Raw genomic sequence first — 24,475 nt, 5'->3', positions numbered from 1 at the left:
TTTCCATTGCTCCATACATAAATGTCCAACAAATTTAGTTTTTTTGGAAGTTACTATTATTTTCTTATTGGTGTTATTCTTATTGTCATTTCATTCATATCATAATTTCAATGAATTTCAGATAGTAACATTCCAGGACAAGTCACTCTCCTGTTATTGTGATGCTGGAATGGTTTGCCATTTCTTTCTCCAGCTCATTTTATAGATGAGGCAACTGAGGCAAATAGGGCTCAGTGACTTGCCCAGGATCAGATAGCTAGTTCTAAGTGTCTGAGTCCAGATTTGAACTCAGGAAGATAAGCCTTCTTGACTTCAGGGTTAGCACTCTATCCACTGTACTATCTACTTATTATGATTCTTTTATATTTAACATTTTGAAGACTCTCCCACAAATTGATAAAATAAGTGCTTTTTTAATTGAATAAAATTTCAGGATGTAAGCTCATCCTCTGTAGGTTCATTTGAGACAGCTTAAATAACAGACAGACAGAAATTAAATGTATTACATTCTATCTCCACATGATTTGGATTTCTTCCACTAAATCTCTATAGAGTGTTTTTAATTTTTTTCATTCCATGTAGTTCAAGGATTTTGAGTATTTCATATAGTAATATTTATTAAAATATCATTTTTCAATTTTATCTATCAATATTATTCTAGAATATTATTGACAGTGATATTTATTGTTTGTTATAGGCATCATTTTATCATTGTAGAAAAGTTGTTCCTATCTTATTCAATGGAATACCAATAAAAATCGGTCGTGGGATTAGTCAATGCATTGTAAACATAAGATAACTGATTTTTGTAGTTGAATAAAAGTATTAGGTTATAACCTCATCTTCTGTCGGTCCATTGAAAGCATCTTCACCACAACTCCCTAAATAAATAAAACAAAAATAACATATATCTTATCTAGTTCCCATTTAATTTTTATTTCTTCTGCTAAATTTCTAAATTTTTATTCTATTTAATTCCATCCAGCTTAGAGATTATGAATACTTGATATTGTGACATCTATTTAAATGTTTTAATTTTTTAAATCAATGTTAAGTCTGGGCAATTTGGGGCAACAATTAAATTAGTGAAAATGTTTAGTTTTACTTTATTTGTTGTTTTCTCTAGGATATTTTGAAGTCTGTACTTGTAATATATGTATTTGTCTGTCAGGAAATAAAAAGTAGTGAACTTTTTATGTATAATTTTATCCACCAGATCATTTCTAACTGTGGAACAGCTAAATGGTGCCATAGATATAGTGCTGAGCCTGAAGTCAGGAAAACTTGAGTTCAAATCCAGAGTCACACACTTTTTAGCTATGTGCTCTCTATTTGCCTTTGTTTTTTCACATGTATTATTATTGTTTATTCTTCATTTCCAAATAGGATCAATGACATCATGGGTGATGCTCTGACTTATACATGAATTGGATTTAAGTGAATCAGAGTTGCACAGTCAGCAGCCTCACTCTCCTCCAGTCATCTAAGCCCAGTGACAAGACAAGAGTCAAGACAACTGAGGATGGCCCTAGATGTAGGGGATGACCTTGGCATCTCTGATGACTGACCCACTTCCTTTACTGCCTGATTTTTTGAAACAAATTGTTCTTTTCCCCCCATTTCCCTAAGGGAAGACTTCTCAGCTTCTCAAGATTTATGATGATAAATATACACATGTGCACATTTTGTATCTATGCATACACTATAAAATGTAATATAAATATTTCTATAGTATCTACCATTTCTTTGAATAATTTGTATCAATTATTAAACCTATAGTCCTTAATAATAACACTTCTGTAATTTCTAATGGTAATGACTGGTCTTGAACTGTAATTCTATATTCCTCCAATTCCACAAACAAATCCTCCTTCCTTAAATATTCCTTCTATAATCTTTGATAACTCATCTGACTTCTTGGAAGTACTTTTATCTATTGCACAATCTTAGCACTTTCATTATAAAACTTACCTTGTAAATATTCTATTTATATATCCTATTTATATAAGGTAATTGCATGTTGGCTCTCTGATTACATTGTGAACTTCCTAAGAGCAAGGACTGTGTGTGTGTGTGTGCGTGTATATAAACAAAAAACCGGGGTCATGAAAAGGAAAAAATAACTATACAAAAATGTATCTTTTGGTCAGCAGGTCCTCCATTTTATTAATATTATACAGTTGCTATACAGAATGCTTTCTAAATCTGTTAAGATCCACTTTATAATTCCAAAGGTGAACACTAAGACTAGTTTTGCATAGGTATTAATTGATCTTAGAATATTGGGGGTTTTTCCATCATCATTATTATCACCATCATTACCATTATTGACAGTTATACTTTTTAAAAAATGAGGGAGACTATAAAATTTTAGTTTGGAGTACCCTCATTTTTTAACTCTTGCGCTTCACCAGACGAAGCCCAACCTACCTCCTACTGCAGGGGTCGGTCACCTTTCAAGAGCAGTATGACAAGGTTCTGACCTTTTTCTTTGGGGCGTGCTCAAGGGGAGGGGAAAAGACAGGGTAAGATCCAATCCATTGTGAAAGGATTGGGGAGAGCAGCTGCTTCTCCTGTCAGGGCAGCAGGCAGTGGGCAGGAATAAAAAGTGGTGACAACCAGCTTATGTGCCATCTTTAGCTCATGAGTCATTCCTTTTTCATTCCTATTTGCAGTATGCTAGATGAGGAGAAACTGGACAGAAGTGGAGGGGGGAAGGAGTTGACATCCGGACTCTCTCAGCAAACTGCGATTTCTCATCACTAATAGAATTAACCAATTGCCCTCAGTCCCCACATGGCAGCTTAAAATGTTATTGGCAGAATGGCAGAAAGAGGAAAAAAAAAAAAAAGAAAAAAAAAAAAGGCAGAGTTCAAAGGAGTCAGACACTGTTAATATGGGAAGTAGACCTAGTAGTTGGGACTTGTGACATCAGTGTAAAACATTTAAAGCAAATCTTTGCTTTAAAAAAAACTGAAATTACATAAATGCCACTATTATCCTAGAAATATCTTTTGATTTTCTCAAAATATTTTATCAAGCAGCAAGTTACTGTGTTCTAATTTATATCAAATACACAAATATTCATTAGGAACAGGTGTCCTATGTTACTCTTAGTCAAAGTTTCCCTTAAAGTAGTTAAATTATGATAGGGAACAAAAATCCATTTGAATTAACAGAATAATCTCTAGGGGACCTTAAAATGATTCTCAAATAATTTTCAAATCTAATCATGTTTGCACTTCTAACTGCTTGAAGGCCAAATAAAAATTAATTGGTGAATAAGCTGAATCTTGCAGAATTTCACAATTTGTCTTGTGAAATTTCATGAGAATCAGGTGAAGAATGAAAATGGATTTAAGAGACACTTGTTCCAAATTCCTGCTGCTTTGCTACACCCAAAGAGGAAAATATTAGAGAATGAGCCTGAGGGAGATCAATCATTCTGCATGACATCTTTGAACAGATAAACACCTAATAGACAGGCATGAGTTTCATGGGGTCATTATTTGTTTGGGATGAATCATGACAAACTATCTTAAAGAAAACAAAGGAAGAGGTCTAGAAAAACCACTTTGGTGGATTGTTAGAGGTATCATTCCACTGACCCCAACCAATCCCAGAAGATAGAATTTACATCTTAAACGTAAAAGACAGAAATAGTTTGGGTAAGCGCAAGAGCTAGACCTAGCCAGGGGAGAGAATGCTGGGCCTAGTGTCAGAAAGATTTAAGTTCAAATTTGCCTAATTGTATGATCCTGTACAACTCACTTGCCTTCTTCCTGACTTATCTGTAAAATGGGACCTACTTCTCAGGATTATTACAAGGATAAAATGAGGAAATATTTATAAAGAGCTTTGCTATCCTTAAAGTATTATATAAATGCTAGTTATCATTGTAATAGTTGTACTAAAGCAAAGTAAATAGAATATACCATTACTCCAGCTTGAGAGTAATAATGGAATATTGAAAGCTGCTCATGGATATCATCATCTAAGAGATCACTGCTGAGGAAGGTAACTTCCAGGTAGGAGGAGCTCATCTGGGGTGTGGTCACTAGGGGAAGAAACAACCATCTGTTAGATTCCTATTTTGACTCATTTTCTTGAAAACTAACTGTTAAGTTTGTTTCAGTGTTATTGAGGCATTGAAGGGGCTATCAACACCCTCCTCTATATTTTGATATCCTGAAACATAAATTCATTCACCTTGCCCTAAGAGACAACTCTTATGTCTCACAAATCTCCATTATGGTATCTAAAAAGGAATTTTTAAAAAAGAATATCTGTGTCTACTGGCTTCTCACACAGTCTACAATTATTCTTTGCACATTGCAGGAGTTAGGGGTGCAGCGCCTTCCCCTCATCCCCTCACCCCTCCTCAATATGAAAAATCTTTATAAAAATTTTTGGCTCTTTCTTAATACCAGAGAAGTTTGTTTTTTTTCTTTTTTCTTTCATGAGCATTTACAGTACTTTATTGTTAAAAATTGGGTTGAATTATACAATATTATTCGTATATTTTATGCATTTCTGAGTTTAAAGTCTTTTTTCTATGTTGTCTGTTGGCCTTTGCATGTAGTAAAATTCCCCCAAAGTTCCCATTTAATTTTTTATGCCAACACATTAATATAGTGAAACCATGACAGGAAAAATCACCATGTGGAAGGGATAATTGTATTTCCAACCTTCAAGGAAACAAACACACACTAGGAGGTGAAACCCAAATTAAAGTTGGAGTACTGCATTTTAAACATTAGTCCAGACAGAGACACCATTTTTACTGGACTCTGATCACTGAAGGAGAGAACAAGGCCAATGACTTTACACAGTTCTGTCTCTCTAAAACCCAATCAAGACATCACCCTCTTGAAGTCATTTCTCCTTTTTGGAAGAACCATAAGATGGAGAGTAACGAACAAAAGAATACATATTGAGGTGAAAAACAAAAAGTAATTAGAAATTTAGACAATGTAATTACCTAAATTTCTTTGTTTTGTATGCTTATAAATGATTCTTCCAGTATACTATGCTCTGATTTCAGATGCCACCAGCAACAATACAGGATATAGTGAATTGAGTTGGCCTTGGCTTTTCTAAATTAAATTTTTTTCCTCAGTTTGCTTAAGGCCACTCACGATTCAATGACTAAGGAATAAGTAAGAACTGAGACAAAGGGTGACTCAACTTGCCATCCCAAAGATATCATTTTCAGAGGGAAGACTTTCAGAATTTCTGGTCAGAATAGAAAATAATTGCAATTTACACTCATTCTAAGTAGTCAAAAACTAAACAATAAGCTACAGAGGCTTGGATTGGTTCTATTGTAAGGCATTTAACTCCAATTCATTTGTTCCCACTAAGTAAATTTTTTTTTAATTTTCTCTAGGCTATCACCACACAGTTGATTTCTTCCCTGGCTCCTTGTTGGGGTATGTCTTGCTTTTCCTGTAGATCCAAATCCCAAATCTCTTACATGATGTTGCTGGAGCTGGTGATATGCTGTAATTGCCTGGATTTTTATCAGATTCATCAAACAGTTATAAAGATATAGATCTTTGAACCAAGAAACAAAAAATAAGCTTAATGAAACTCATTTAACCAGAAATTTGTATCTTCATACTTTTCATCCAGCTGACGTTTAAAAAGCTGTCCCAGCTATGTTGAATTCTATCCCTATCACACACCCAGATTAGATTAGATTCCACACACCCAGCAAGCATTTTAGTTTTTTGAGAGGACAAAAATGTGATAACTTTTGGTGAAAACTCACTTATGAACTATCTTCTATTTGAGAGATGCCAGCTAAAAACTGGATTCCTCAAGTTGGAAAAGAGAATGGATAAAAATATAAACAAAGAGGATAGAGGGATAATTATTCACAACTCAAGATTTAGACACAAATAAATCACAGGAAAAGCGAAGAAGACTGGAAAAAGGAATGCCAAAACAAATATGTAAGGCATTTGGCCCTTAAGTGTTCTGACTCTGGCTAATGATGAAGAGAATCAATTATCTGGATAATTTGTGAGGAGGAAGAAAAAAAAAAAACCTAGCTTTCTCTCAAATTATTCAAATAATTAAGGAAAATCCCCTAGTCTTTTTCTAGTTTTATATTCAAATGAGCTGCCAGCATTTGTTTCCCCTCCCTAATACTTAATTTTTTATGGAGAAGGCTTAAAGAGTTTGCTATAGCCAAAAGAATATCCTCTCCCAGTAAATTTCTTTCTATTATATTTGTACATCAGGGGAAAAAATTGGTTTCAAGCAAAGTCCTTTTTTCCCTTTGTGTACTGGTAAGCTTTTGCTGGGGAAATAAACTGGGCTGACTGGCCCTTTGATCCCATTGTGTGATTCTATCTCATTCATCAAACATTGGCACCTGACCTGTTACAAGTGTATAGAAAATGGAACAATTTGATCATTTCAGTTCTGGCTTCCCACTTCTTTTGAGGCATTTGACAACCACCTTTTAGATTCACTTGCCTACGTTAATTAAGTTTTATCAAATTTTAGTGAACAAATATTATTTGCTTATCAAAATGGTTGAAGGGAGAAGGGAGAAGATTTAGTGAATATCATGTTAAATTTGTACTGATAGATTCAGCTCTGTATATATTGTCTGGAGAAAAAAATAAGAAAGCATCTTGGTCTTTATTCTGAATTTAAAAAAAAAAAAAAAAGTCCAGCCCTGATCCCTAACTCTCTAGTCAGATTCTATAATCAGGATGACCACTCTCTCCTAGGCTATAGCTCAGTGTCATTTTCCAGCACATGGGAATATAACTACTTCCCCTTCCAATCTGTTATGTCTGTAGATTAGAAGAGACACAGACGGATCCCTGGCCAGGAACCTCCTGGCTCCATCCTCATCAGGGCAGATTGATCAGCATTTACTGATTACAGGAAATGGCTGTTAACAGGAGTGAATAAATAACACATCTGGATGCAGGGGTCAGCAGAAGATTTAGAACCTCTTCCTTCCCTACTCCCAATTCAACTATCATCATCATTAGGTGTTACTAGGACAGGGGTTCTTAACCTGGGGCCTATGAACTTTTTAAAAATATGGATATTAATGATTGCATTCCAATATAATTGATTTCCTGTGTAATTTTGATTACTTTTATTTTATGCATTTACAAATAATATTCTGAAAAAGAGGATAAGGGCTGCACCAGGCTACCAGAGGGGTCCAATACACTAGGATTACCTAGAGTAAAAGACTCTAACAACAGGGATATCTTCCATTTTTAAGAAGTCTGGTTATCTCACCTTTTCTTTTCACAGGAAATTTAGATTCTTACAACAGTGTGCAAAATGAAAATATCAAGGCCTTTGTTGAAAAGGTTTTCTTTTTTTCCCTTTGCCGAGAAACACATCCTTTTTAGAGTTGAGAACTTTTTCATGTCAATATTTTTCGATGATAGAGAGTCCCAGATGCTTTAAAAATACATGATGAGGTGAAATACGAAACTCAAGTTCAGTCTAAAAGCTTCTTCTTCAGCTTATAAACAGTGAGTGTTGTGTGTTTATCATTCTTTTACATCCCTTTATATTTTTAAAGGCCCTTCTATTTCAAGCTATGTTTAAATTTTCTCTAAGACTTCTAAAGGGCAGGTCACAGTTTTATATTTAATCCTCAGTCTCTTTTAAGACTCAGCTCAACTGTCACCTTCTAGAGGGAACTTTTCTTGATCTTAGTATCCTCCCCCCATGTCTAATTTCCCTCACCTCCCTACCCCTCATCCCACTCCCAATATCAGCTTATATATGTCCTCTATATATTTGCAAATACCTATATACAGGTTTCTATCCATAGAATGTAAGCTCTTGAAGAAAGGAACTATTTCACTTTTGTTTTGTTTTAGTATATGCAGTGTGATACTTGCTACATGCCTGTTGATTAATTGGTTCACTAAATATGGGTTAAGCACCTCATATAACACATATAGCACCTATAACACATATAAATATATAAAATGAAAATAAGTACTGAAGATGGGTAAAAGATGCAGCTAAAGGAAAGGACATAGAATGTATCAATAAGGTAAAATTGAAGAAAGAATGATTTTAAGGATAATTCAGAGTAGTGCTAAGTGATTTTTTTTTTTTTTTTGCCTTTAAGAAAAGGATATCAATTCTCCCTGTGCAGCGAGAGAACTGTTCGGCTCTGCAAACATATATTGTATCTAGGATATACTGCAACATATTTAACATATATAGGACTGCTTGCCATCTAGGGGAGGGGGTGGAGGGAGGGAAGGGAAAAATCGGAATAGAAGCGAGTGCAAGAGATAATGTTGTAAAAAAAATTACCCTGGCATGGATTCTGTCAATAAAAAGTTATTATAAAATAAAAAAAAATAATAAGAAAAGGATATAAAGTCAGGGCATGATTAAGGAAGCATTCTACTTTCTTGAGTAATGTTGAACACATAGTTGCATTACTAGAAGAAAAGCTGTAACTGCTGTTGAACAAATAAATTAGATGACCTACTTCTGTGCATTTAAATCTGTCATATTATTTTCTTAGCTGAACCTTTCTAGAATTTCTTTTTCTTGATATCTGAAAAGACAACCTAAAATAACATATTTTGAAAAGTTTTGGTTATATCTTTTTTTTAATGGAAACCTACAAGAAGGGAGGTGATTTAGTGGATAGAGTACTGAAACTAAAGTCACGAAGTCCTGAGTTCAAATTCAGCGTCAGATACTTACTAGCTCTGTGAGGTTGGATAAGTCATATAATCTCTGTCTGCCTCAATTTCCTCAACTATAAAGTGAAGATGATAATAATACCTACTTCCTTGGATTGTTGTGAGGATTCATGAAGAATATTTGTAAAGTACCTGGCACATAGTAGGTACTTAATAAATGCTTATTTCACTCCTTTCTTTTTCTATTAGTTGTTTCCCAATATATACTTCTAACTCAAAAAGTTATACTTCTCTATTTTTTTCACTTTATTTTTCTTAGAGGTTTTTTGTGTTTTCTTTTGCAATATGGCTAATAGAGAATTATGTTTTGCTTGCCTTCTCAAAGGTTAGGGGAAGGAAAGGAGGAATGAAATTATTTTAAAACTTAAATCTTTTCAAAATGAATTTTCAAATTTTCAAAAAAATTTTAAAAATTAATTGGAAAAGACTTCACAATATAATTTTTAAAAATATATGTGTATATTTTAAATATTACTTCTTTATCATTATTTCAATTGTTTTTTGGTTGTTAATATCTGACAATTCATATGATAATCTTCACCAATTAACTATAGTACATTTGGACATGGAAGACTCCATCTTTTCTAGAATATACAAACCCAATTAAATGACAGCACCAATAATTTTATGTGGTTATCATATTAATTTACATTGTAGTTATTAGTATACTTGACTTCCCTCTCTAATACATTATAAACTCCCTGAAGACCCAGAACAGTGTTTGTCTCTTTTGTTGTTTCTGCCCAGTTAGCACACAATACCATGCTTTGAATGTGATTATCACTAGAAATGTTTGTTGAATGAACAAATGAATATACATACACTATATAAAGGATACATACACAGTATTCATACCATTTATAGTAACATTTTTGCTACTGTTTGCCTCAGCCGCTTAAATAAGATAATAAGTTTTCCTTCAGTTTGTAGAGTGCCCCCTTTTTAGCCTCTAGCTCCTAGATGACACCATCTGTGATTGCCAGGGAAATTAAATTAAATTAGGTTAAAATTCAATCAATGGAAAGATTGTTTCTTCTATGACTTTACTAGAAACCTTGAGAGCACAAGTACCTAAATGTGCCTCCCTCTCAGATGCAATACAACCTCTACTTCAAGAGACAGTAAAAGACTGACCACAGAGCAACTTATTGGTATTTACATTTTCCAGTGCACTTCATCGTAGTCTCCAATAGCCATGATGAGGCTCCATCTTTTCTTAGGCAGTTAGAACTGAAAATCATTTTTTTAAAGCATCATTTAGGTCTACATTAAAAATGAAGGGAAGAGCAAGAATTTGCACAAAAGCAGAAAAATAAAGCTAATTCTCTGGTCCCTCTTGAATAAAAGAAGCAGACTCTATATAGTACAATGAATTTCATTACTATTTCCCATAACCCTGTTATAATGATCTTCTTAACCAGTTCATAACAGGAAGTGCAAAGACTCACAGTAAGGCAAAATACCAGTAAAAATTTCCCAAGGGAAAGAACTAAGTGGCCAAGGCCAGGAAATGTGCTTTACATTATTATGTATGGCTTTGTGTTTTGCTCCCCCTCCCTTTCCTTCCCCACTAATCCCTCTACCCCTGAACATATGCCCCTCATTTGTACAGAAAAAATAATAACAGCTAATATTTATATAGTGCTTACTATGTGCTAGACACTGCTTATTGTTTTCCAATTATTATCTCATTTGATCTTCACAACAACCTTAAGAGGAAGGTGCTATTCTCATTCCTATTTTACAGTTGAGGAAACTGGGACACACAGAGGTTAAGTGACTTGCCCAGGATCACTCAGTTTGGAGTATCTGAGGCTGGCTTTGAACTCATCTTCCCGATTCCAGTTTCAGTTCTCTAGCCACTGGACCATGTCTAAAAGTGAAAGGCAAAAAATTAATGTGTCACTACTCAATGATGCTAAATGATTGGCTGGTCCCAATTGTGCTGCCGTTTGGTCCTTCTTACTCTGACTACCTATTCTGCCTCCCACCCAATATCGGTCTCCTTCACAAAAATTCATTAGATCACAGGTTTCAAAATGGAAAGAATCTTAGAAGTCACCAAGTCCTGAAACCCAGAGAGGTCAAGTTACTTGTCCAAAATCATACAAGCAGTGAACCATCAAGCCAAGGTTTGAGCCAAGATCCTCTGATTATGAATCAATCAATATTGCTCTACTACATGTTTCTCAGATATATTTCTCCAGAGAGCACATTAGTTCAGAAACAACAATAGGATTTTGTTTTAATATAGCCTGCAAAATAATAAGTTGTAAATTTAATCTCTGGGGAAATTATGATAGGCAGATCATATTTAAAATAGGATCTCAGAGCCAGGTTCTGATCACATCACCCAGTTATTCCACTCCTCTTTCTCTATCTTCTAAGAATGTTTATTCTGAAAAGAGATCTAAGAAGTTATTCAACAGCTCCCAGTTATATTACTGACCCCTCCAAAGAATGAGCTACTTCTTGCTGGAAGGTAGTTCTAGGGGTCCATTGTGGTTGTTATTATTCAGTTATTTCAATCATATAGACTCTTTGTGATGCTCTTTGGGGTTTTCTTGGCAAAGATACTGAAGTGGTTTGCCATTTCTTTCTCTAACTTATTTTACAGATTAGGAAACAGAGGCAAACAAGATTAGGTGACTTGCCCAAGATCACATAGCTAGTAAGTATTTGAGACTAGATTTGAACTTAGGTCTCCCTAACTTCAGACCCAGAGTCTATTCACTGCTCCATCTTGGCAGTACAAAATAATAATAATAGTGATGCATTTATATAACTAAGTTCTGCAGAGCAATTTACATACATTATTTCATTTAGTCCTACCAACAACTCTTGAGGTAAATGTCATTATTATCCCTATTTGACAGATGAAAATAACAAAGACTAAGTAGCTTGCCCAGAATCACATAGCTATCAAATCTTTGAGGAAGGATTTGAGCTCAGATCCTTTCATCTCTAAGGCCGGCACTTCCATCCATGGAGTTCTCTAGTTACTTCTGTACTATACCTCCTAAGTGACAACTATGGTTTTGAAAGCGTTAACAACCCAGAAAATATATCTTCTTGCCCAAGATTCTGATCCCTAAATTTGCAAATGTTGGAAAACAGCATATCCACTGATGATCTCATTTATTTAACCTAACCCACAATCAGCATTTATTTCTAGATTCCATTCTAAATGAATACATTACATTGAATATATTAAATTTAGAGTATTTTTTTTTCCCTTTTGGATTTCCTAACAGGCTTTCTGGGTAGCTAGTGGTTCAGTTCAGAGAGCTCTAGGCTTGGAGTCAAGAAGATACATCTTTCTGAGTTCAAATCTAGCCTCAAGACATTTAATAGAGATATGACCCAGGGTAAGTTTGTTTGCCTCAGTTCCTCATCTGTAAAATGAATTGGAGAAGGAAATAGCAAACTACCCCAATATCTTTGCCAAGAAAATTCCAAACAGGGTCATGAAGACTTGGACATGTCTGAAAATGACTAACAAAAAGAAGCTTTCTGCTTTAATGTCTTTTAATAGATAGAAAATGAAAGGAAGAAAGATGTAAAGAAATTTTTTAAAATAAATTGAAAAAAATTATTTTACCATCTCCAATTCCCTCTAATTAGTATCTTCCTCGTGAGATTACTCTCCGTTTACAATTTAAATTGTAAATATCTTGTGTGTACAGAGTTCTTTGTATGATGCTACCTCCCATTAGACTTTGAGCTCCTTGAGAGCAGGAACAGTGTTTTTGCCTTTCTTTTTATGCTCAGAACTTAGCAAAGTAAGTGCTAATCAAATATACTTAATTGATTGATTTCAGGAGCTGAGGACATTTCTCCAAAAATTGTGCTCTTTAATGATTCATAATAATTATGCCATAAAAATTGTCAACAGGTTTGACCAAAATCATGTGACCAGAGTGAAGATATACCAAGAAATCTAAAAAAGAGCCCAAGCATATTGGATGGATCTTTTGGTTTAAAAAAAAAAAAAAGGAAAAAAAATATTGAATGATATAAGAATAGGAATGCATAGGGTAAATTGTTAGGAGGAAGAAAGGGTCCATAGTGAAGAATTTCACCTCTGCCTACTGGAATTACTGGTTTCCTACAATAAAACTTACTTGCCAATTCCTACATGATAAAGCTTTCCCCACTCTCTTTCCAGATTTTATTAAGAAAATAATTTGAACATGGTTATGGAAATGTCAGTTATCCCTCCCTAACAACACTGAACATGCCTCTATTATTCAAGAGAAGTATGAAAAATGTATTATTTCTCCTTCTGTGCAAATTCCCTCTTCCCTTCTTTTTCCCTACACATTTTTAAATAGTAATTTTTCCCAGTTACATATCAAGGCAAATTTTAGTATTCATTTTTACAAGATTTTTAATTCCAAAATTTTCTCCCTCTTTCCCTCCTTTTCCCTCTTCCTAAAATGGTAGGAAATTTGATATAGGTTATTCATGTGCTATTGTGTAAAACACATTTCCTTATTAATCACATTTGTAAAAGCAAAAATAGATCAAAAGAAAATAAACACACACACACAAAAAGTAATTGAAAAAAAGTATGCTTCAATCTGCAGACGTATAACTTCTTTAACTGAATATGGATAGAATTTTCCTTTATGAGTCCTTTGTTCTTATTGTGGATCATTGTTTTATTGAGAAGAGCTGAATTATTCGTAGCTGACCATCACACAATGCTGCTTATATTATGTACAATATTTCCTGGTTCTGCTCATTTCACTTTGTATCAGTTCATACAAGTCTCCAGGTTTTGCTGAAACCCTGCCCATTCATCATTTCTTATTGTATAATAGTATTCTATTACATTCACATACCACCATTTGTTTTGCTATTCCCCAATTAAAGGACATCCCCTCAATTTCCAATATATTGCCACTATGAAAAGGTAAGACAGATTTCTATATATAATTGATTTTGTATATCATTGCCTCTGAACAACTACTGATGAGAATAAAGTTCAAGCAATGCCCATCTTCCATCCTCTCATCTTCTCCTCCATTGTAAGAGCTCTTTTGCACCACTTTGTGTGAAATAATTTATCCCACTCTGCTTCCTTCCTTCTATACTGAATGTACTCCTCTTTCTCTCTCTTTAATTATTTTTAAGTCAGTGCCTCAAATTCACCTTATACCCGAACACCCTCTTTATGTATATTCCTTCTAGCTGTACCATTAGTGGTACAATTTTTAAGAATTACACGTATCATCTACCCATGTAGGGATATAAACATTTCAGCTCCTTTGACTTCCTTATGTTTTGTTTTGTTTTGTTACTTTTTAAAACTTCTCTTGGATATTGGAAAGCAATTTTTTATTTATTCTGGTTTTCTTATAAAAGCTTGAAATCCTTCTATTTCATTGAATAAACATTTTTTCCCTTATAATATTATGCTTAATTTTGCCAGATAGGGTATTTTTAGTTGTAGTCCTATTTCCTTTGCCTTCTGAAATATCAAGTTCCATGACTGATGATCCTTTGATGTTGTAGTTACTAAATCCTGTATAATCCTGATTGTAGTTCCCTGATATTTGAATTGTTTCTTTCTGGCAACTTGAACTATTTTTTCCTTGACCTGATTAGTTCTGTAATTTGGCTTTACTGTTCCCTAAAATTTTTATTTTTGTATTTCTTTCTAAAGGTGATAGATGGATTTTTCCAATGCCTATTTTCTTTCTGATTCCAGGATATCAGGGCACTATTCCTTAATAATTTCTTAAAAGGTGTTTTCAAGGTCCTCCTTTTGATTATTACTTCCAGGTAGTTCAATGATTCTGACATTGGCTTTCCTGGATCTATTTTCCAAGGCAGTTGTTTTGCCAAAGAGGTATTTCGTATTTTACTCTATTATTTATTATTTTATTCTTGATGACTGGTAGTTATTGACTTCAATTTTTCCAATTCTAACTTTTAAGGTATTGTTTTCTTGTTAACTTTTGAACTTTCTTTTCCATTTGGCCAATTGTACTTTTTAGGGTAAGAGTGTCTGGCATTATTGGATATTATAGGTGTCTGACAGCTTATTTGGTGCTAAGCTGGGGTTTTAGCAGTGGAGGCTGGCACATGCTTAGAAAAGTGAGGTGTTTTTCATCTCTTTGGGGTTACTCTAAAGAACCGGTGGTTCTTGGAGCTGAAAACAACTGATTCTGCTGGCTTTGCAGAAGTACCTGAACAATCCTGGTGTTAGCATTTGCCTGCTCCACCAGACTGGGGCTCAAGATCTACTGTTGGTTTGTTGAAGTGGACTTTCTCACTGGCTTGCTGGGATGCTTCCTGCCCTGGACTGCATTCCCCTATTACCCAAGTGAGTCAGACCTTTCTTGCCAATTTCCCAAGTTTTCTAGGCTAAATTTTTTTTACCCCATATTTTAGCTGGTTCTCCTGTTCCAGGATTTGTTTTGGGATACCATTTTATGGGGTGAATATGGGAAAGTTACAGTGATTTACTGCTTACTCTGCCATCTTGGTTCCTGGAACTGCTCTCTCATATTTTTAATGTTCTTCCTCTTGTAACAGCTTTATGATATTTCTATATGCTTCCTATTTTCTTTCTTGTATCTATATTTTATCCTTCTAATAGTATATGGCTTTGGGACAAGAGCTGGCTCATCTATTTTTAGATCCCCAATACCTAAAACAGTACCCTACTATAGGACATTTAATTAATGTTGATTGAATGAAATCTATTCCCATCAAAATGTTGATGTATAAACAACCTAATCTGAGAAAATCATGGAAACTAGAGCATGCTTCAAATACACAAACCTTACTTTCAAATTGAATTTGAAATTATTTCTGGCTTGAACCTTATCACTGCTGAAAAGAAATAGTCATGGTAGAAGTGGAAGGAAAGAAAATGTGTGTCTCAGAAAGGTCAGATCAGCATTGCTTGTCATTTCATACTGGATTTTAACCTACAAGTAAAATCTTTAACTGGTCAAATTTTCTGATATCCTCAATGGCTTGCCAATATTTCAACTGTCATATAGCTGCTGAATAAATATTCTTCCTATACCAAAGAATGAAGGAGTCCAAGGTAAAGCTGAAAGGGATGGAGTAAGGTGGTAAGAGTTGAGTAAGGGAGGTGAATCTTGTTTCATTGGAGCAAGGCCTAAATTTGGAAAAGTCAGTGTAACATGCCTACTTAGACATTTTTCATAGTTTCTGATCACCTTTATTACTTACAATATCCCAGCAGGAAGGACCCATTAAAGAATTTTAGAATTGAAGTCATCTATCTAAAAAATGAAAGAGATCTAAATTAAATCAATCTAGTTAACATGCCCACCTGCAGGCTAGTAAGATATAATTATCTCCATTTAATAAATGGAGCAACTGAGACAAAAAGTAGTTAAATGATTTGCCTATGAATACTATGCTAGCAATCAGTAAAGGAAGTACTAGAATCATTGTCTCTAGACCCCTAATACACACTAGTTGGGCTCATAAAATTTAAAGGTTGCCACTTGATGCCTAAAGAATTGTAACTAGACATTTCTATGCTTAGCACAATATGATAAACTCAGAGCAGATGAGAAGCAAGTGCAGAGACAAGATTTTAGTATAGCATCATGAGGCTGTTCCTAGAGAGGCCATCATTTCACAATGGGACTAAATTAAAGCAGAATAAATGAACGAAATAGTATTTATTACATACTTACATGTACCAAATGCTGGGCTAAGCTCTGGAGAATCATATTTTTTAAAAGGGAGGCAATTGCTATTCTCAAGAAGCTAAAATTAGGATTGGAAGAGATAAACCATATGGAAAGTTCAGCTGAAGGGCAGATAGGATGGTGTCAATGTCCAAAAGACTTGTCTGTATTATAGATGCTGAAGTCCAGATGTCCTTAAGGTTACATAAGTAAATCAGATGACAAGGTAGAGTCACTGCAGAGCTTAGAGGTAGGACAGAAGATAAGGAGTTTAAGAAGCAGTAGTAACAAGACAGATGGGGAGGTCTAGTGGCCCTCATTATAGCAGAAAGAATTAAGTTGTTCATTCCCACCTCATTCAGTTAAGCAGTAAGGATGGAGAAGAGTAAGAGAAGAGGCTGTCTTTGATAGGAGCATGTCTTTCTGCTACGTGGTCTTCCTAGATAGGTTCCAGAATAAGGGAAAGGCTCACTACATACTGATATATCTAAAGTGTCCTGCTTTAATTAATTATTTTTGCTGGTTTGTCTCTAACATCCTGAAGGACTGCAAGTGCTGTCAGCAGGTTTTAAATTCGTCATCCTCTAAATCCAAGAGCGAAAGTTCTGTTGCTTCAACCCAGTTATACCTCTATCAGATTGCAGTAGTTGATATTACTTCACATCTAGTAGCCAGAATCAAATTCTACATGAGAAAATTTGTCTGAAAAATATCTTGATCTAACTTGTTTCACAGCCAAGATTATAAAATCTCCAGTGTTCCCACATGCCATGCTATGATTTACAACCCTATAAAGAATCGTATGAAAATTCCATATAAGGTTGATTATTTACCTATCATAGTACTGCTTGAAACACCAGCTTCAGAGAAATGTGGGAACTTGGGAAACACTTGAGAGAAGATTAGTGATTAATTAAATGTTTGGAAACCAGGCTTTGTGAAGAATGGTTAGGGAAATTGGGATTATTTAGTTTAAAGGGGGAAAATATAAAGGGTAAAGAAATAACATCTCCAAACGTAAAAAGGACTTTTAATATGGAGAATGATGTATAACTGTGATAGCTCCATAGGAAAAAAAAGTACAAGAAAAATAATATTAGCTTTTTAGTGGAAGGAAATCAAACTAGACACAAAGAAAACTTCCTCATAGTGAGATTTTGAAAACTGATGATCTGAAAATAATACATATGGCCCTTCTCTCCAATCAGACCATAATGACCCTAGTTCAGTCTTCATCACTTCTCATCTGGTTGATTACTATTGCCTTCTAACTGATTCCCCTGTGCCCAGTCTCTCCCTCACTCCAATCTATCCTCCAAAATTCCATGATATCTTCCTAAAGTGGCATCTGACAATGCTGCTCCCTTGCTCAAGAAGCTGCCGTCACTCACTATCACCTTTAGAATACAATACAATCCCTCTAGTTATTATTTAAAACCTTTCACAGTTTAGGTTCAGCTTACTTTTCTAGGCTGGGTTATATATCACTCCCCTCTCACCCACTCAGCATCACAACCAAATGGACTTACTTTCTATTTCCCATACTCTCACTTCTAGAGGCAGCCAGGTGGCACAATGGATAAAACATTAAGTCTGAAGTCAAGAAGCCTCAGACACTTACTAGCTGTATGACCCTTGGCAAAGTGTCATTTAAGCTCTGATTGGCTCAGTTTCTCCAACTATGAAATGGGGATTTCTCCCAGGGTTGTTGTGAGGATGAAATTATATTTGTAAAGTACTTAGGACATAGTAGGGGCTTAATAAATGCTTGTTTTCTTCCTTCCATCTCACTTTTTTCATAGGCTATCGCCTGCTTAGAATGTACTCCTTCCTCACCATTTCCTTGGACACCATGATCCCTTCAAGGAAAGACTTAAATGTCATATCTTTTAACAGTACTAATTTGCTTCCCCAAATTATTAGTGTCCCACTGATAATTTGTTATTCAGTGATTTCATTGTGTCTGACTCTGTAATCACTTTTTGGGGGATTTCTTGGCAGAGATACTGGGGTACTTTGTCACTTCCTTCTCCAGCTCATTTTACAGATGAGGAACTGAGGCAAACAGGGTTAAATGACTTGCCCATGATCACACAGTTAGTAAGTGTCTGGATTTGAACTCAGGAAGATGTCTTTTTTTTTTACTCCAGGTCCAATACTACCCACTGCATTATACAACTGACCACAATAATTATAAAAATAATAACAATAATTATGATTATAGTGCTTAGTATAGCACCTGACATATAAGCACTTAATAAATGCTTGTTTCATTCCTTTTTCCTTTCCTTCCTTCCCTCATTCTTTTTTTTCTTTCCTCCTTTCTTCTTCCTCTTCTTCCCTCCTTCTTTCCTCCTTATTTCCTTCCTTTCTTTCCTTCCTTCAAGCTTTGGATTGCTTTTGTATATAGACTACATTTGCTTATTTGTGAACAGAGGTGTATGGGGTAGGCAGGGAGGACTAACATCTCTGATATGAGGGCTTACCCAAGCCCTTTTCAGAGCTGCTTATCTCAGCAGCTTTGAGTGATACCCAAACTGTGGCTGCAAAAATCTGTAGTATGCACAGGAACCACACCCTGATAAAATTATCCCAGAAGAAGTGCTAAATCAAGTTGAGTATAATCAACAGGTCTCAAACTAGAAGGTGAGATAGGAGGTTGTCTATCCCCAAGCATGTGAAGACTTCCCCCAGTGAAATGGATAGATGAGAGCAATTTGTTCCAACAACTATGACAATGTCTGAAGCAGGTCCCGTGGAGCACTTAGGGCTTGGTCAGACATCAGAGATGCCAGAGTCATTTAATGCATCTCAAACCACTGTCAGCCATCTTGACATTTATCCTGTCATTGGACTTGGGTGATTCTTGAAGAGATAGTGATCCAATGATTTCGTGCAACTCTGCCTCACTTAAATCCAATTCATGCACAAGGCAAGACATTATCCATGATGCCATTGGTCCTCTTTGAAAATGAAGGACAAACAATAATTTGTGAATACATTATGTCTCCCAGTAAAAGATAAACTCTTCTCCAGACAGGAACTCTTTCACTTTGGTTTTTGTACCTCCAATGCCTAGCAAAATGAACTTTTCAGCCCTCTCCTTCATCTCTCATCATTCAGGTCCCTGCCTCCCTCTTCTCCTTCACTATGCTCCTGAATGATTAGGTAGCTTTATTCCTTGCCAAAACCAAAGATTTTCCAGGAATCTTTGATCCCATTCTTTCCCATTTTTTTTTCACCAGATTCTCTATCCAGCATCTTCACACTCTTTTTTCTTCAATATGTCATCTATTGGTTTCTTCTCTGCTATCTACTAACACATTCATTCCTCTCCCCCAAACTTATTGTTTAAAAACCCTCATTTGATCTAAACATCCCTGTTAATTATCATCCTTTAATTCTCCTCTTTCCCACCTAAACTTGTGAAAAATACATCTTCACAAAATATCTTCACTTTTTCTCTTCTCATTCACATCTAAATTCTCTTCAATATAACTTCTAATCTTATCATTCAGATGAAACTACTCTTCCAATATTAGTAATAATTTCTTCCTTGCCAAATCTGATTGCCTTCTTTCAATTTTAATTTGTCAACATCTCTGCAGCAGTATTTTCTCTTGAATACTCTCTCCTATTTCTCCTCATATCTCTCTGATCTCTCCTTCTTGGTTTCCTTTTCTGGTTATCTTATATTCATTAACTTTGGGTGGACTCCAATGCCCTATCTCAGGTCTTCTTCTCTTTTCCCTTTATAATAGCACAATTGGTCATCTTACTAATTCCTATGGATTCAATTACGATATCTATGGAGATGATCCCCAGTTCTACATATCCAGCCCTAGTATTTATTTTAAACTCCGATCCTGCATGACCATCTGCCTTTTGGACATCTCAAATAGAGTATCCCAGAAGCATCTCAAATCCAACATGTTCAACACATTGTCTCTCCCAAAAAAAAACCTTCTAAATTTTATTACTGCTAAGACACTACCATCTTCATGATAAACAGGCTAATAATTACACGGTCTTCCTCATCTCCTCTCTTTCATTCATCCCACGTAGCCAATCCAATGCAAAACTCTGTCAGTTCTGCCTCACAAAGCATTCTTCATATATATATCCCCCTTTTTCCATTCCCATAGCCAGCACCCTATTTCAGATTGCTTCTTACTTAGACAACTGAAATAGTTTTCTGCTTGGTCTTCCTGCCTTAAGTCCAATCCATCCTATATTCAGATGGCAAGATAATTTTTCTAAAGCATAAATATGAGTATATTATCACCACCTCTACTTAACAAACTCCAGTGACTCCCTATATCTCCAGAATCAAATTTTTATTCAGTACTTAAAGCTCTTTGCAACCTGATCGTTTTCTACCTTTCCATCCTTTTTATACTACACTCCTCTCCACAAAATGTATAATGGTATACTGCTTGCAATTTCTCATATGACATATTTGTGTGATCAGGCTGCAATATTTCAACCAGAATATACTAGCTATCTAGCTGTTCTTCTAACAAGTCATTCCATTTCCCAACTCTGCATTTTCTTTAGCTTTCTCCCATGTCTGGAATTTTATCCTTCCTTGATCCATTACTATCTTTCTTTAAGTATCAATTAAAATTCCACCTATTACAAGTCCCCTTTCTCAGTTCCCCCCTAACACTAGTCTTCCCTCTAAAAGTACCTCCGATTTGCCCTGTATTTTCTTATTGCTCCAAAGCTGTATGAACATAGTCTCTCCAGATAGATTGAGTTTCTTAAGGACAGAAGATGTTTTTGCCTTTCTTTGTATCCCCAGCACTTAACACAGAATCTATTACATAGCAAGTGCTTCATAAATGCAAGTTGACTTGATTTTACTACAAATGTTTTCAATCCCTTCCTCCTGGGCCAAAACTCAAGTCACTGAACCCTAGTCATGACTCTATCATTTCCTGAATTAACCTGATCCCCTCAGGCAGCAACATAAGAAGGTTCTTCCTATACCCATGAATCTCAAAAAGAAAGACTTTCCTTTTTATCCCCCAAAGTTATAACTCCTTTTGATTTTAGTCTGGTACTATTTATCCCTCCCTCCTTTGGGGGAGAAATGTCTCTGTCTGGAAGCCTTTTTTTCACTTCATATTTCCATTCTAGCATGTCTACCTAAAAGAAATTTCTTGAAGAATCAAATACATGAAAGATCAGTGATTTCCCTCCTCCTCACAAAGTAAATTGTAACCCATCTAACTTCTTAGAGGGTAGGACTTTGGGAAATACCTCTTGCCTTGGTTTTTTTTTTTTTTATGCCAATATGGTTCCCAACTTCAAGCTGGGTTCTCATACCCTTCTTCTTATATAATCTTTATCCTCTATCCCCTTGTGAACTTACCTATAATGTCCAGGATAGCTTTCTGGAAGTCCTCCGGACAGACCTTGGTCTCAGCAGGATAATCACTATGAGGATAGTCAGGAATAGAGTCTAAAGTCTTTATTCTTACAGTCTGTCTCCTTCACAGTCTGTTCACTCTGACTGACTGACTGACTGTCCACAGTTCTCTCAGCCCTTAAATACCCCATTACATCATTACAGCATACTGAGTATGTGTGAACTAGAGAACCATTACATCACCATACTAAGTATTAAGTATGTATGTGAACTAGAGAACTATCATCTCATCAATTCCACTGAGTTAACACCTTGTTGTAAGTATCCTTGTTTCAAGTATATCTGTCCAGAGTTCCAACCCTCTACACTTACCCTTGTTCCTCATTCATAAAACAAACTGAATTGACAAACAATACCAGTTGTCCACCATTGTTTAGTCTAAGGATCAATTCTAGTCATATCTTTATCCATTGTCATTGACTCACATTTTCAATGCTCTTCACTAACATCAGATCTTACTAACTAATCATAGTTCTACTTCAAATACAGAGAAATACTTAATCACATCTCCAGTAACTAACTTAAGCAGATTATATCACCAGTTTACTGCATTCAAAGAAAAAACAGGAGTAGGTATAGAACCTATTTTCTTGAAGATCTTTTGGGAAAGAATTTGACATTCATTTGTCTGAGCTACCTTGAATAGAGTCTTGCCTAAGAGCAAGGTCATGAGCTTAATGACCTCTTGTGGTTCCTTGCTCCTGACTGATGATATAACTTCAGTATGAAGGCAATCTATCCCAATAAAGCACCAATGCAGGAAATCATGGTTTCTTCATAACTCAAAGTAATAGAGTGACATATAATTTTTCAATAAATCTTACTAAAAATATTTGTCATATGCTTATCTCAAGAATTTTGATAGTCTCTATATTTGGATAGTCATAGCTATCACTTATTTAGCAGATTTCTCTTCCTAGAGATAGAGATGTGTAATATTTGAGCATGGTCTCAAATTCGAGTGCATCTGTTACTTCATGGCTCCTATTTTATAACCGGGATGCATTTATCAAGACTTGTTGTATATTGTTGTAATATTCGTTTGTTTCATTTGATTTTTGTCTCTTATTTCTAGCATCAAGAACAGTGTATGATACATGGATATGTTTATATTAAATGCTTGTTAATGGATTGATTTGGAAATGTTTCCTTTTATCCCCCATTCTGAGCATGTAGTAATTTTTTATATTTACTTACCTTTTGATATATTTTGAGTTCCGAATGTCTCATTCCCTTTCTCCTTCCCAGTCCTGCATTGGAGAAGGCCAACATATATAAAACTATACCATAGATACTTCCATTTATCAGTTCTTTCTCTGGAGGTGGATAGCACTTCCTTTGTAGTAGATTTGAATATTTACATTACTCAGAATACCTTATGCATTCACAGTCTGCTTACTGTATGCAGTGTCTTCTTGGTGCTACTCATTTTACTCTTCCATTATTTCATGGAAGTCTTTCCTTGTTTTTTTCTAAAAGCAGCCTACCACATAATAAAGTATTTTTAGTATTAGCTTTTTATTTTCAAAATACATGCAAAGATAATTTTTAACATTTACTCCTGCAAAGTCTTGTGTTACAAATTTTTCTCCCTTCCTTTCTCCAACCCTCCTCCCCTAGGTAGCAATAATGCAATTTAGGTTACACAGCACATAATATTTAATGTACTTTTTAATCCTTCAGTATATTGCATTATAGTAATAATGATAATAATAACAGCTTACCATGATAGAGAGCTTTAAGGCTTGCAAAACACATTGCATATATTATCTCATTTGATCTTCACAACAAATCTGTGAAGCAGGTGACATTATCACTACTTTACAGATGAGGAAACTTAGATTAAATGACTTGGCATGAGTCCCATAGAAATATTTATTGGGGACCATTTTGAACTTAGGTCTGCCCAATTTTAACTCTAGTTCTTTGTCCATCTACTACCCCAAAAAGAATATGTATGGTTTCTAGTGAATTATTCACTAACTAAAGCGGAAAAGGAGTGTGTATATTGCCCTTTAACTCACTGTAGAAACAGATGTATGAAAAGGAAGGTGTCTAGAAGAGTATAATGAAACAGAGCATTCCACATTGACAGCTCCAAAGCAAAAAACTACACTGCTGGATTAAGTCTTTGCTACTATTTTCAGAGTAAACTCTATCTCTAATACCTAAGGGTAAAAGTAAGAGATTTCTCTTCCTTAGGTCTATCCTCTTAGTTACATAGCCTTTTCCCAATTCTCTCTTCTCTGACAGTGTTCCTTACACTATCTTATCCCCTGAAGATAAGTTATACAAATTCATCTTAAGGGAAATTTACATTAAAAATAATATAGAGCTGAGATAAATTTCAAGCATATTTTTGTACTATTCATCCCCGTTCAGGGATTTTTGGTTTTTAATTTGTTAGGGAAAGTGGTGCAGTTGTGTACCAACATTATAAAATGCCACTTACTTTGAACTGATTTATTCAGTTCTATTAATTAACATTAGCTGAAATTACCCCTTCCCTTTTCCAATCTTTACACCCTCTTCTGGATTTTTTTTTACCTGACCTTGTTCCTCATGACCTCCTCTCTCACTTCCACCCCTGTCTACCTCTCATTTTGGATCTATTGCTCTCAAATACTATTATCTCC

Source organism: Antechinus flavipes, chromosome 2 (assembly GCF_016432865.1).
Source record: "Antechinus flavipes isolate AdamAnt ecotype Samford, QLD, Australia chromosome 2, AdamAnt_v2, whole genome shotgun sequence".
NCBI lineage: Eukaryota > Metazoa > Chordata > Mammalia > Dasyuromorphia > Dasyuridae > Antechinus > Antechinus flavipes.
The sequence above is the reverse complement of the archived record's forward strand: the minus strand, read 5'-3'. Positions refer to the sequence as shown.